This window comes from Crinia signifera, chromosome 1 (assembly GCF_055691185.1).
Source record: "Crinia signifera chromosome 1, ASM5569118v1, whole genome shotgun sequence".
Lineage (NCBI taxonomy): Eukaryota > Metazoa > Chordata > Amphibia > Anura > Myobatrachidae > Crinia > Crinia signifera.
Genome location: NC_139217.1, coordinates 248,396,093 through 248,409,868, shown reverse-complemented (window position 1 = coordinate 248,409,868; position 13,776 = coordinate 248,396,093).

The following is a 13,776-nucleotide window of genomic DNA, read 5'->3' as shown; positions in this document are numbered from 1 at the left end:
TGTTTACCTGATCGCTGGGCTCCGAAATCTCACAGCCCAGCAATCAGGTCTGATTCACACCCTATGTGTAGAGCATACTTGCCTACTCTTCTGAATCCTGGGGGGGGAGGGGTTTCAGATTTTTTGGGTAATTTCATGCACTCCCGGAAGAGTTGGCACTCCTCCCGCATTCTGCCCCTAGTAAATTTGGCAGAAAGTGGAGCTAGCCTGCAGTCAGAGGTGGTGGGGCAGGGCCTAATGACGCAATTCAGTGCTAATTGCTTCATTTTAGCCCTGTTTTCATGTGAAATGCCACTATTGTAACTTCCTGGGGCATGGCCTAATGATGTGATTGCCCTGGTCTCGCCCCATCACATTCTAACTGCTTCTCCTCTCCGCTCATCTCCCAGAGGAAGCAATCAAGATGGCATATTTCAATGTAATATAGGATATCTGTCTTTGAAATATAAAAGTCTTAAAATCAATAATGTAATTTCAAAGCAATAAAGTTTAAACTCAGATGTTTATATTAATCTGCTGTTGCTGTTCTGGTCAAATAAACTAAGATAAGGCTAAGCAAACGTTACATGAACTTCGTATCCTACCTACGTATAAACTCAGTTATTGCCACACCTGGGTTCCAATACAAGGAAGTGTTGGAGATACCGGAACAAAATATATTCCTATATAAAACACATTTCTGTACTGTTAGGTGTGGAAGAAAAACCTTTGATCTGTGCTCATTTACTATAACACAGAAATGGACAAATCTTAATGTTGTTCTAACACCATTCATTTTTTTTCAGAATAATTTAATAAATTAGTTACCCAGTCACTGAAACGCAAATCAAAACTTAAAACCATCTAAATGCTAACTTATTATTTATTTCCCATTACCCATTCTGGTCTCACTGACCTTGCTAGGTCTAACAGCCTCTTCACCTTCTGAGCGCATACATTCATAAAACAAAAACACAATCAGGCAAAATCTGTTTTAAAATAACTATTGAGTTTTTAAGTAAAATTACACTTTTTTCATCTGCATTATAAATGAGGAAATTATTGACCAAGATTGGTTGGTGGCTTTTACAAGCTTGTCCTATAAGCATACTTGCCGACTTTTCAGCTGCCCTCTCCGGGAGAGGGCAGCCAGCTCTGGTAGGCAGGGGGGCGGGGCCACATCCGGGAGTAAAAAGAGGTGGCTCGGGGGCGTGGCCACATAGGTATTTCAGGCATTGCACGGCGGGGGGCGGGGCTAAAATGCCGCAATTGCGGCATTTTACCCGTGAACCCCCCCACCGAGGGACACATCGCTGGAGCTGGGGGGATATGCGGGAGGATTGCCACCCTTTCCGGGGGGCCGGGAGGGGGACCAGATTTCCGGGACCCTCCCAGCCATTCCGGGAGGGTAGGCAACCCTGCCTATAAGAGGACCGTGCTGGTGGCAGCCTCAGGACTCACAGTCATCCTTCAGCACAGAAAGGAAAAACCCCTGTTGGGGAAACCTCTGGGGATGGATTGCCCTTCCCTCTGGGCATAAGGAGGCTATGCAGAGTTACATTACCAAGCTTAATGAAATAATGTATGAACATGACAGATTGAAACATACTTTAATATAAAAAGAAAAATACAAATGTACCCTAATAGCTAAAATGGTTGATGTCATTAATAAAGCTCCTGTCCACATCTACTGATATTACCCAACTCACATTCCTTGCAATGCCTACACAAGTTTGGAAGAGAATTGTCATCCACTTTTGAGAACCCCCAAATTTACCCGAACGGTGACAATATTACGATTACCACGCTGTTCTGCTAGAACCTCCAATGATAGTAAACAAGCTTAAGGTTTTTTTTTTTTTTTTTGTGTAGTCAAGCTTTAAGTCTGCAGGCACATCCAAGTGAGGCACCTGGTCTGTGACATGATACTTACCTCCCATTTGTATCTCTCCCCAAGAAGGCTGGGTATATATGAGGAAACATCAGTGTCATGATTGGACGCCATTCTGATGCCAGGATAACTGTAATAATAAGAGTGGATTGAACTCTGCAAATGCTCTATGTGATTGTATGTAAAAGGGTGATTAATTTTCTCCTTGTGGCCTATTTGTGAACAGGAAAGATTTCCTGGAGGAGTCAGGATGTCAGATAGGGATCCCCTTGTAAACCAGGTTAGGGGGTTGGATCTACATTGTGGAATATCCACACCAGGTGTCAACTCTAGAGAAAGGTCAGGGATGCTCTCCCCCTCCAAAATACAGATACATAGGGGAGGGGTTTGGTTCATTACAGGGTCCATTGTCCAACAGTGAGCTGGTTAAAAAACACAAAGAAGGCTGGAAGTGTCCCTGTGTTTCTGTACAGTCCCCCACAACAGATTCCTAAGTACGTATAAGTGATAGGTTCTGACATATTACTCCCTTTTTATTTTTATGAGATTGCCATGTACTGTATTTCCTGTATGTTTGTAATCATACCTTGGAATATTTTGTTTGAATTAAAAGATAATTAAGTCTAGCGTATTCTCGGTGCCCTTACTGAATCTAGGCGCCTGTGAGGCCAAACGCTACATAAGTGAGTTTTTTATATGGAAAGCCTGGATACTGATAAGGGCAAGAGGTTATCAGATATCCATATTGTTATTTATTTATTTATTAACAGTTTCTTATATAGCGCACACATATTCCGCAGCACTTTACAGAGAATATTTGAACAGTCACATCAGTCCCTGCCCCAGAGGAGCTTACAATCTATATTCCCTACCACATGTACACACGAACACACAGATATTCTAGGGTTCATTTTGTTAGGAGCCAATAAACCTTCCAGTATTTCTTTCATTTTATTTTCCTTTTTCTGGTGGCAGTATTAGTTTATGAATTTTTACATTCGCACGTGCTGGAGTATCCAGAAGTCTCTGGTGGCAATTCTCAGATTGAGGTATATGGAGAATTGTCCGACCAGGTCCGTGACCATCAGGTTACAGTAGATGTATCTGGTGGGATTCGGTATGTAATCCCGACGGTCGGAATCCCGGCGTTCAAAATCCCGACGCTGGAATCCCGATTGCCGAAATTCCGACAAGGGGGGGGGCGTGGAGCGCCCCCCCCCCCCCTTGCGGGCTCGCTACGCTCGGCACGCTAATTTATTCTCCCTCTATGGGTGTCGTGGACACCCACGGAGGGAGAAAGTTTCGGGATTTCGGCGGTCGGGATTTCGGCGGTCGGGATTCCAGCGTCGGAATTCTGAACGCCGGGATTCCGACTGCCGGGAAATTGACTGCATCCCATCTGGTGGATGTTAATGACAGCAGCATTAATTATGATGTGCCTGTGTCCTGTGTCCTAGACAGAGATAATATCTGGTGGGTATGGGTCATAGGGTTGACAGTAATTAGGTCGACAGTCAATCGGTTGACCACTATTGGTCGACAGCCAACATGGTCAAAAGCTCGGCATAAGCAATAGGTTGACATGGAAAAGGTCAACTCGAAAAAGTCAATATGAAAAGAGGCCGACATGAGTTTTTTCATTTTTTTTGTACATGTCAACATGGACACTGTATAAGGGTACCGCGCTCGCTCGCCATGCTTCAGGCATGGTGCCTCACTGAATTTTGCACACTATTATATTCTCTCTCTATGTCCACGTGAATAGTAAAGTATGATAAACCTTTTCTTTAAAGGAAATCATGAAAAACTCATGTCGACCTTTTCCATGTCAAACTATTGCTTGAATAGACCTTATGACCATGTTAGCCTAATGCATGTCGATCTTTTTTGTGTGACGAACTTTTGACTGTCCACCAATAGTGGTCTACATATTGACTGTCGACCTAATTACTGTCGCTTCCTAATATACACCTTTCATGGAATACTCATCTGTCCTTTCACCATCTCCATTTTTGCCAAATTCCATTCAATAAATCGGCTCCTATCACGTCTATCACTTCACTCTAAACAGTAGACAAAACCAGCAGCTTACCGAGTGGTCAGTCAGAATGAGTATACGTAGTGCACTGCAGGTGGGGCAAATGTAACATGTGCAGTCTACTATGAGAGTATGTGGCTGAAGGAAAGGCAACAATGGGATTTAGAACTTTAGGTAAAAAAACAAGCAGAAGAAAACAAAAACCCAACCACTTTACTAGGGCTGCTTAGCACAACTGAGAGACACTCTGAGAGGAAGGTTACAGAGATAAACTATAGAAAATAGAATAAATTGACCTTTTTTTTAACGTGTTGACCTATGACCTTAATTACCCCTTCTATCTACTTAGTTCACATTATGAAAATTTGCCGAAGTATGAAAATAGCAACAAAAATATGAATACGCCTTCTGTCTGGCATTGGTATGTTATTAGTTAGCAGTTAGTGAACATCGCACCAATCATGCAGCAGCATACAGTACTATACCATGCATCGTAAATATAATTTTCTTATACAGATTTAGATATAATCAAATGTATTTTCTTAATATGTCACTCAAGAAACAAAAGTTTACATACCTCTGCTGTAAATGGATAGCTATTTAGACCAATAGATGATAAATAGATACAATAGAACATTTTTGGTGGTAAAATGCTTGCAGTTTAACTTTTTCACTTCTTGATCATGTGACAGGCTTACATAATAACCTGCTATTGTAAATTCACAGTTTCATTGTATTCCCATACTGTGTGTCTAAGCACCCTGGGAATGGAGTACAGGTGGGAGGTATTTAGGTATGGACAGGGAGTGTGTTATGGGGAAGCATTTAGGAATGAACAGTCCAGCATAATTATCAAGATGATAGTAGCTACTAACTATATACATCAAAACTCTATGAAATGAAAGAGGTCTAGTATCTCAATTTCCGCTCGTGGATCTACTGTGGCTACCTCCATCGGAGGTAAAACAAATTGTCCATCCCTCTATAGTGGTTCAGGCGGTATGTAAAACATGGAACACACTGAGGACCCATATGCTGGGAGGGCCACAACCCACATTAGAACTGTCATTGAGGGGACTAGCACGCCTGATCCCAGACCTGTCCCTCGACCTATGGATAGCTAACAATATTATCACTTTGAAAGATTTGACAGAATCAGGAACAATACTCTCCTTCACCCAAATCCAAGAAAAGTACTCCATACCCTGGAAAGAGTTCTATAAATATTTACAGGTGCGACACTGGCTACAAACTGTCTCCCCACCCCCCCCCCGGGCCCTGAAGCCAATACCCAATACAGTATTGGCATTACTCCAAAAGACAAACAACAAAGGGGCAATATCTAGGTGGTACAATTCTCTAGTCACACCTCAACAATACTCAAAATATCCCTCTCAAGTCAAATGGGAAACAGATATGGGCCTGCCTATGTCAGAAGAGGAATGGCAATCCGTGTTTCAGATGTGCTTTAAAATGTCTAAGTGTATATCCCATATAGAACAATTTTTTAAACTATTACATAGGTTGTATATGACCCCCGCCCTCCTCCACAAAATAAGTGCTACGAACCCAAGATCCTGCTGGCGCAACTGTGGCGGGGTGGGATCAATATACCACATATTTTGGACTTGCCCTCTAGTGGCTGACCTCTGGAGGAGAATATTCCGATTAACCTCTAATATACTGCATCATACTATTGACCCACAGCCGAAAGTTGCACTGTTTCACATCCTCCCAGACATAGCCTCACACTCTGATAAATATGTCATCGGCCACATACTGGCCTCAACCAAACGTCTCCTAGCCCGTAACTGGAGGACAACTAACATACCTAGCCTTAAAGAGATAGAAGAGGCAGTCCAATCACACTTTGAATTTGAAACAGCTGGCACATCCTATAACTCAACGCCATCAACTTCTGCAACTAGACTATGGCAGTCTTGGGTGGAATATAAATTAGAACTAGCAATTAAAGATTGAACAATGTATGTACTTATTAACTCAGACCATTCTAATATGTTGTATCACTGTACTTCTGCACTATACTATTGCACTATGGAATTGTAACCGTACCCCCCCCCTCCCCCCCCCCTCCCCTACCCCTATCTTTGTTCTGTACCACATCCCCAAAAAATAGAAAACTCAAAGTCATGAGATTCACTTGAAATGTTTTATTGTATATTTGAATTTGTGACATTCAATAAAAATTTAAATTTGAAAAAAAAAAAAACTCTATGAAATGCACCTACAAAGGATGCAACTTTGTATGTTTCATAAGATGATGCCCAGACAAGGACTTGGTTGGATAACATAGCTATAATAAAATCAGAATCAGCTTTTTTGCCCAGGTATAACTGCGTATACTAGGAATTTGTTTTTGGTTTGCTGTGCAGCCATCAGGTGGGTAACAAGTAAACAGCATACAGTATAAACAATATAAACAGGTGGGGGAACATGTACAGTCATATAGAAAGTTATTCAGAGGGGACACCTTGTTAGATTATTTGCAAAGGGATATGGCGCGACTAGACAGTGAGGTGTTCATGAGTTCACATGTCAGGAGGAAATAAACTTTTTAGGCTTCTGGTGGACCTGGTGGGAATAGCCCTATAGCGTCTGCCTGATGGCAGCAGATTAAACAAGCCATGGTTAGGTCCTAGATGTAGTTGGTCCTTGACTGTCTTCATTGCCCGCTTTTTTGCTCTGGACAGGTACAGGTCCTGGACAGAGGGAAGGTATGTCCTGATTATCTTCTCCGCAGTTCTGACTACCTTTTGTAATCTGCATTTGTCTCTCTCGCTGGCAGAGCTATACCAGACCAGTATTGACACACAGCACAGTACACACTCCACAATTGCGGAGTAGAAGAGGAGCAGAAGCTTGAATGAGTCCACTAGCGACACCACACTGTCAGCAATTGTTAGTGGAGGAACACTAATAGCCTTCTTCCTAAAGTCCACTACCATCTCAACGGTTTTGAGTGGTTTGAGCTCTAGGTGGTTGCTGCTGCACCATCGGGCCAATCGGTCCACTTCTTGTCTGTAGGCCGATTCGTCCCCGTCCTTGATAAGGCAAATGACGGTAGTGTCATTGGCGAATTTGATTATCTTTACTGATTGCGCCTCTGAGGTGCAGTCGATGGTGTACAGGGAGAAGAGCAGGGGTGAGAGTACACAGGCTCCTGTGCTGATGGACCACACTTGGGAGGTGAAAGCCACTTCAGACTCCACTGACAAAAAGTTTCTAGGGAAAAAGATCAAAATTAATTGATTCAAGAACCTATAATATTTTTTATGGTTCACATACTTGGGTGGTATACGCAGGGCTATTTTTGTGCAGGCTCCAGCAGGAACTGAGGCCCTTATTCTAGTTCACTCTTTCTGACAAAATATTTCTTAGATGGACAAAACCATGTGCACTGCAGGTGAGGCAGGTGTTACTTGTGCAGAAATAATTAGATTTGGGTGGGGTTTTACACCTGCCTCACCTGCAGTGCACATGGTTTTGTCCATCTAAGAAATATTTTGTCAGAAAGAGTGAACTAGAATAAGGGCCTCAGTTCCTGCTGAAGCCTGTACAAAAATAGCCCTGGGTATACGTTTCTGCAATTGAGATGCTGCTGCTATGGTATTGAAGGCTGCTACAAAGTGGCCTAAAGATAATCCAAACTAACCACCCAACTTTGCAAATATTAGATGGGTTTTATGCAAAACAAATTGCTGCAGCAAGTCTTCTAGGTGAGGGGTCATACTGGCTTGAGATGATTTTAGCATCAGTCTACAGTTAGCACTGGAATGTAAAGGAGCATGTAAGTTGTGGCCTTCTAGTTGCACCACCATGGACGGAGCAAGTTGTGAATTTATACAGCATAGTACATTATGAGGAGCATGGTCAGACATGCATGGGTCATGGTCACTAGTTAAAGTTCAGTCACAGTGAGACACACAGATGTAAAGAAGTAAAAGGGGAGAGTTTTGGTACATGCCAACTCAACAGGATTACAGTCAATTCTAGAACAACATAGTGTGTAGTTTCAATATTGAGACAGCAGGGAAGATGTGACCAATTGAAGACACTGCACGAGATGAACAGCAGCCAAACCTAGGGCCTTATTCAGACCCCATAGCCGAAGTGCAGAAATCACTTATGTCAACATAGACACCCAAAAAAATGTTATATATATATATATATATATATATATATATATATATCCATCTACAAAAATAGAGGGAGCGCCTGATAGTGTAATATAATTTTTAATCAAAAACGTGTGCAAACAATATAAAAGCAATTTTGCAGAAAGTAGTGCCCGTACCAAGGTCTCCCTCTGGTGTGGGCTGGCTACCACAAGATTTCACAATAAACCACTGGCAAGACAGCTCGCAATGATGGACTCACGGGACCCTCAAGATCTCCACAGGCTCTCCCGGCTGGCTGCGACTTTGCGCTCAGCACACACACCCGGCAGGCAGCTCGGACCACCAGCAGCGTCTCCAGCAGCAGAGTAGCGTCACACAAGCCACGCCCCCGGGGAGACCTTGGTACGGGCACTACTTTCTGCAAAATTGCTTTTATATTGTTTGCACACGTTTTTGATTAAAAACTATATTACACTATCAGGCGCCCCCTCTATTTTTGTAGATGGAGATGTTGTAAGAGACCCCGTGGGAATCGGGATCACAGGAGGGGTGCTGCAGTCCAAGAATTATACCAGGACTAGTGCGTGCTTTTAAGGACACTGATTTACAGACTGTCTTATGCTGGCCACACATCAGACCAACTTCAGACCAACTTTTTTAAAACCCTTCAAACCTCCAACCATCCAACTTGACAGTCCAACTAAAACAGTTCCCCACACATCTAACCAACTTTTCTTCCAACCAGTAAACTTTTTTTTTTTTTTTTAAGTTCAGCCAACTTCTGTCCAACTTCTGATGTCACAGAAGTGGGCAGGGAGTGCCTGCCTGTTTTAAATATTTTTTTATTACAAAATTTGTATTTTTTGGCATTAACTACATTTCCAAACACAGTTGGCCTGTCTAGGAAAGTTTGTGCTGCACACCAGACACGAGACACACTAGAAGACATAGGCCTCAATATCGTTCAGAAGCCTCCATCTGAACGATATTGATGCCAATATCTTCTAGTGTGAATGGGCCTTAATGCTGAATCAGGGCAGACTGCCTTTTTTTTCTGCAGCCTTCAACACCACTATAAGAGAACATTGTATTTGTTTGTTGATACATTGAAAATTGAGCACTTAACTATGTATCATTTATGAAAACATTGTTGCAATTATGTGATTGTTAGGTAATGGTAATCTCACTGCAGCTAAAAGCCATTCATTATTTGTATTTTTCTCTTTTTCTAAAAAAAATAATTGATTTGATGTGATGGCAGACACAAGAGGGTGAGGTGAAGGCAGGCGGGAGGGGGTGAGGTGACGATGGACTAGAGGGTGTGACGGGGGATGTGGGACAGTGACAATGGGGGGCGCAGGGATGGACAGCAGGGACAGTGACAGAGGGGGACAGCGACAGTGGGGACAGTGACAGCGGGGTCAGTGATGGCCTAGGACATGAGGACAGTGACAGCGGGCACAGTGACAGCGATAGACGTTAGGGCAGTGAACGCGAGGGACGTGGGGGGCAGTGACAGTGTGGGGGGTGCGAGATAGTGACACAACAGCGACAGAAGGGAACTAAAGGACAGCGGGTACAGTGACAGAGTGGGACACAGTGACAGAAGGGGACACGGGAACAGTGACAGAGGGGGACAGTGGCTGGTTGGTACGATATGATTCTTATGTGTGGCCGGCATTACAGTGTGAGGCCAGTTACTGTGGGTTTGCTTCTCCTCTGGAAGAAGATAGAAAGGCCAGAAGATCTAGATAAGCTTAGGGGCAGACAGGGCTGCCAAGGTCTCCACAAATAGTGCGGCATATCTGAACGGCCACTCGGACCCACAACCCCAAATACCCACGAAGGGCTGTAAACATTGTACTCACATTGTTTTTTGTTTTTACTTTTGAGTGGAACAGCTCAATTTTTTAAATAACATTTTACCATATGCAAGCGCTTTTATTTAAATAACAAATCGTACCACATAGAAAAAGCTGCTATTTTGAGCGCAGACTACACTTTATTACGTATTTTCTGAAGTCTCCTCTGGAACCAGCTCTGCACCCTTCTTACCTCCTACATCATATGGTCTTCCCCTCCTACCTCTCAGCTTCCCAATCACAAAAATAAATAATACTTTCTCATTATATATATATACATATATATATATATATATATATATATATATATATATATATATATACATACATACATACATACATACATTACATATACATTCATACATGTACATACATTGAAAAGCAATTTTGGTGATACAGTAGGCATGGTGCTGGGTTGACAGCACTTGTGGCCTACATGTTACAGATGTAAATCACACTCACTAGAGAGGTGGAACTGGTGGCTATAAGGAAAGTTGTTACTATCGCTAAAGGCATCAGATTTCTATATAAATTTGCATATACATTTATAACCATTTATTTTGTTTTCAAAATACTCATTCCCTATTACATTCCAATACTTAAAAAAAACCTCTGCATTACATACACAAGCATCCACTTCATGTATGAAAATAGAAAGTTGTAAAACACACACTGGTGATGGTGAATACTGTTGATGGTGCAGGGGGACCATGCTGCAGGGGGATTGGGGATGCTGCAGGGGGATGCTGACGGGGGGGGGATGGTGATGGTACTGGGGGATTGCGCTGTGGGGGGGACTGGGGATGGTGCCGGAGATCGCAGGGAACAGGACAGGGAGAGACATGAGGTGCATAGGCAGCGGACAGGGAGCATAGTTGGAGGGTGCGTGTACTGATCGCAGGGGTTAGGGGAGTCTGCAACGATGAGCTGACTCCAGTACCTGTCAGGAGCAGAGGCGGTGCAGGCTCTCTGGGACCCGGCTGGTGGCGGCTCTGGGGGGATGGTGCGTGGACCTGGCGGCTACAGCACAGCAGCGGCACCTTGACCTTGGTGCCGGTAATGACAGGGGTGCATGGGTGCCGGAGACTCTGGTTTTGCCAGTAATAGGGGGGGGGGGGGGGGTTGCGACAATTGCGGGGGCGGGTGTCCGTGCTTGCCGGGTGTTTGCATTGGAAGTGGGGATTTTGTGCTGCTGCTAGTGGCTAGGAAGGTGCCATGGCACCCTGCAATGCCAGCGCTGCCTGCACGACACCCTCAGGACCCAGCGCTGCCTGCAGGACACCCTCCCTCAGGACCCTGCAGCAGGACACCCCAGGACCGGCGCTGATGACAGGTAACTACCACTGCCAGCGCAGATGTCATCTATGATACAGTCAGCACTAGGTGACAAGAGTAGGCGGACACTGCTGGTCAGTGTCCGCCTACTTATCGGGCAGTTGGGGGAACTTTCCCCACACATCAGGGCGATCAGCTGGGAAAAATCAAACAGGTTTGATTTTTCCCAGCAAGTTGGAACGACCGTTTTGGGCCGTTTATCAGCGTTTTTGCCCGTGTGGGAGCAAACGGCTGATAATCGTTTGCTCCCACACACTAGAAAGATTATCATTCCAACCAGCCAAAAGTTGGCTGGTTGGAACGATATCTTTCTGATGTGTGGCCAGCATTACTAAGGACTACAGGTGTCAGCGCACCTATATTTTCTCTGTTTTATATATATATATATATATATATATATATATACAAGTAAGACCAAGTTAATTATTTGAAACTATTCTTAAGGCCCTTCCGATGGATGGCTGAAAGTTTATACTTTAACCCCTTTGGTGGTATGCCCGGAAATTTCTCAGGTCATGCTGTGCTGCAGAAGCAGGCTCTACCAAGACATGTCTGTGCGGTGAACCACTGGCGCACCACCATCCCCCCTGTTGCTGATCCTCCTCCCAATCCCCCCCCCCAATTGCTGATCCTCCCTGTCGCCACGCAGGGAGAATTGGGGCTGCTCTAGGAGGATCAGGGCTGCTCGGGGAAGTTCAGAAATAGGAAATTACTGCAGAGGAAGTGTGGTATATGATTGAGGGGAGATTTATCAAAGCTTTAGAGATGGCAGTCAGCTTCTACAATAGCTATAATTTATCAAGTACATTCTATGAAATGATTAGTTGCTTTGAGTGACTTCTCCATCCATCCTCTTCAGAAAGTTTGATACATCTCCCCTTTGTACTGTACTTTAAGCTCTGCAGCAGACCTTGGTCTAGAAATCTTCTTTTTATTTTTTCTAAAATGTGCTGAGATCCTGTTTCCTAAACTCACTGAGCTATTTAATGCAAAAGTGGACAGAGATCCTTTTAATTCTACAATTACAATATCTTAATAGTGGTGTGCAAATGAACTGGGAGAAATAGCTTGTTTTATTTACAGCAATGTTATATAGAATTATCAGTGGCGTAACTATATATTTTGCGCCCCCCCGCCAAATTTTTTCGGCGCCCCCCCCCCATACTCTTACCTGACGGTCACTGTCCCGTCCAGTCTCCCTCAGTCACCGCTGCGCTGCTGCCCGGCCGCATCTGCGTCACTGTCCCGTCACTCGCTCCCGGCCTGTGATTGGCTGAGCGCTCTCTCAGCCAATTGCTGACTGGCTGAGAGAGCGCTCAGCCAATCACAGTCTGCCCATTCATTATATGGGCTTTTTTTTTTCTCCAGCGCTGACAGCTCCCGGCTCCCCCTGCCTGCCTCTACGTTACTGCCGCCTGTGTCCCCCGCAGCGTCCGCTGCCTCTGCGCTGCTAGAAGCGTCTCCCGCTCCCCCCCCCTGCTCCCTCCACCGGACGGAGCATTGACAGCTCCCTGCTCCGGCTCCCCCTGCCCATCTCCCTCGCCAGCATCCGCCGCCTGTGTCCCCTGCCCGGCTGCACATAAGATTTAGCAAATCTTATATGCAGCCGGTCCGACCTCCCGACTCTGACCCGATGCGCACGAGACCGCGCATTGGGTCGGACCGGGTGTCTATACCTGCGATTTGGCCCGATTTCACTGCCCGATCCATCTGAATAGGGTGAAATCGGGACCAAATCGCATAGTGTATGGGGCCTTTATATCCAAATGTAGATGAGTCCCAAAGCAGTTAGTAAGAGCTACTATACTTGGTAAAGTGCAGGGAAATGGTGCTGATGGTTCAATGTAAATGTACCTATCTCTCATTCCTTTTTTCCCCAAAAATGTAACAGGGTAATGTGGGCTAGGTGAAATGAGGGAGATTGCTAGACTAATGAGGGAGAAAGGGAGATTGCTGTTATTTCAGGGAGTCTCCTGCAGAATGCAGGAGGGTAGGAAACTATGATAATAGCACATATGATATCACTTATGTTGATTTAAACATATATGAATAAATATGAGCAAATTCTACAAATATAATGAGTTCTCTATCTTTGAACTGTCACATTCTTATTTTTAGACTAACTGATTTACCAAAATCACACACTTTGCATATATTGCTATGCAAAAGTTAAAAATAAACTAATGTATGTAATGTAAAAAAATAGAGGGCATGGCTCTGGCTGGGTTACCTGCAATTATAAGCACTAGCTAAACTTCGAGTCACATGTAAGAAGTGAGGTCAAGTATCACTTCACAATCAGGTTATTACAGGCAGGTCGAGAAATGTACCTGTATTACCTGTATTAAAGGATTGTGTAAGTAGGAACTGACAGCTCAGAGATAGCGCTGCTCAATCTCCCACAAAAAGTGACAATGGCAGCTTAAATGGCTAGTGGAAAACAGCTGTGGATACAGCTCACAGAAAAGATGTTCCTTTCCAAAAGGAAAATTTTTCTAGATTGTTGTGAAATTTCATGTAAAACTCCAGCAG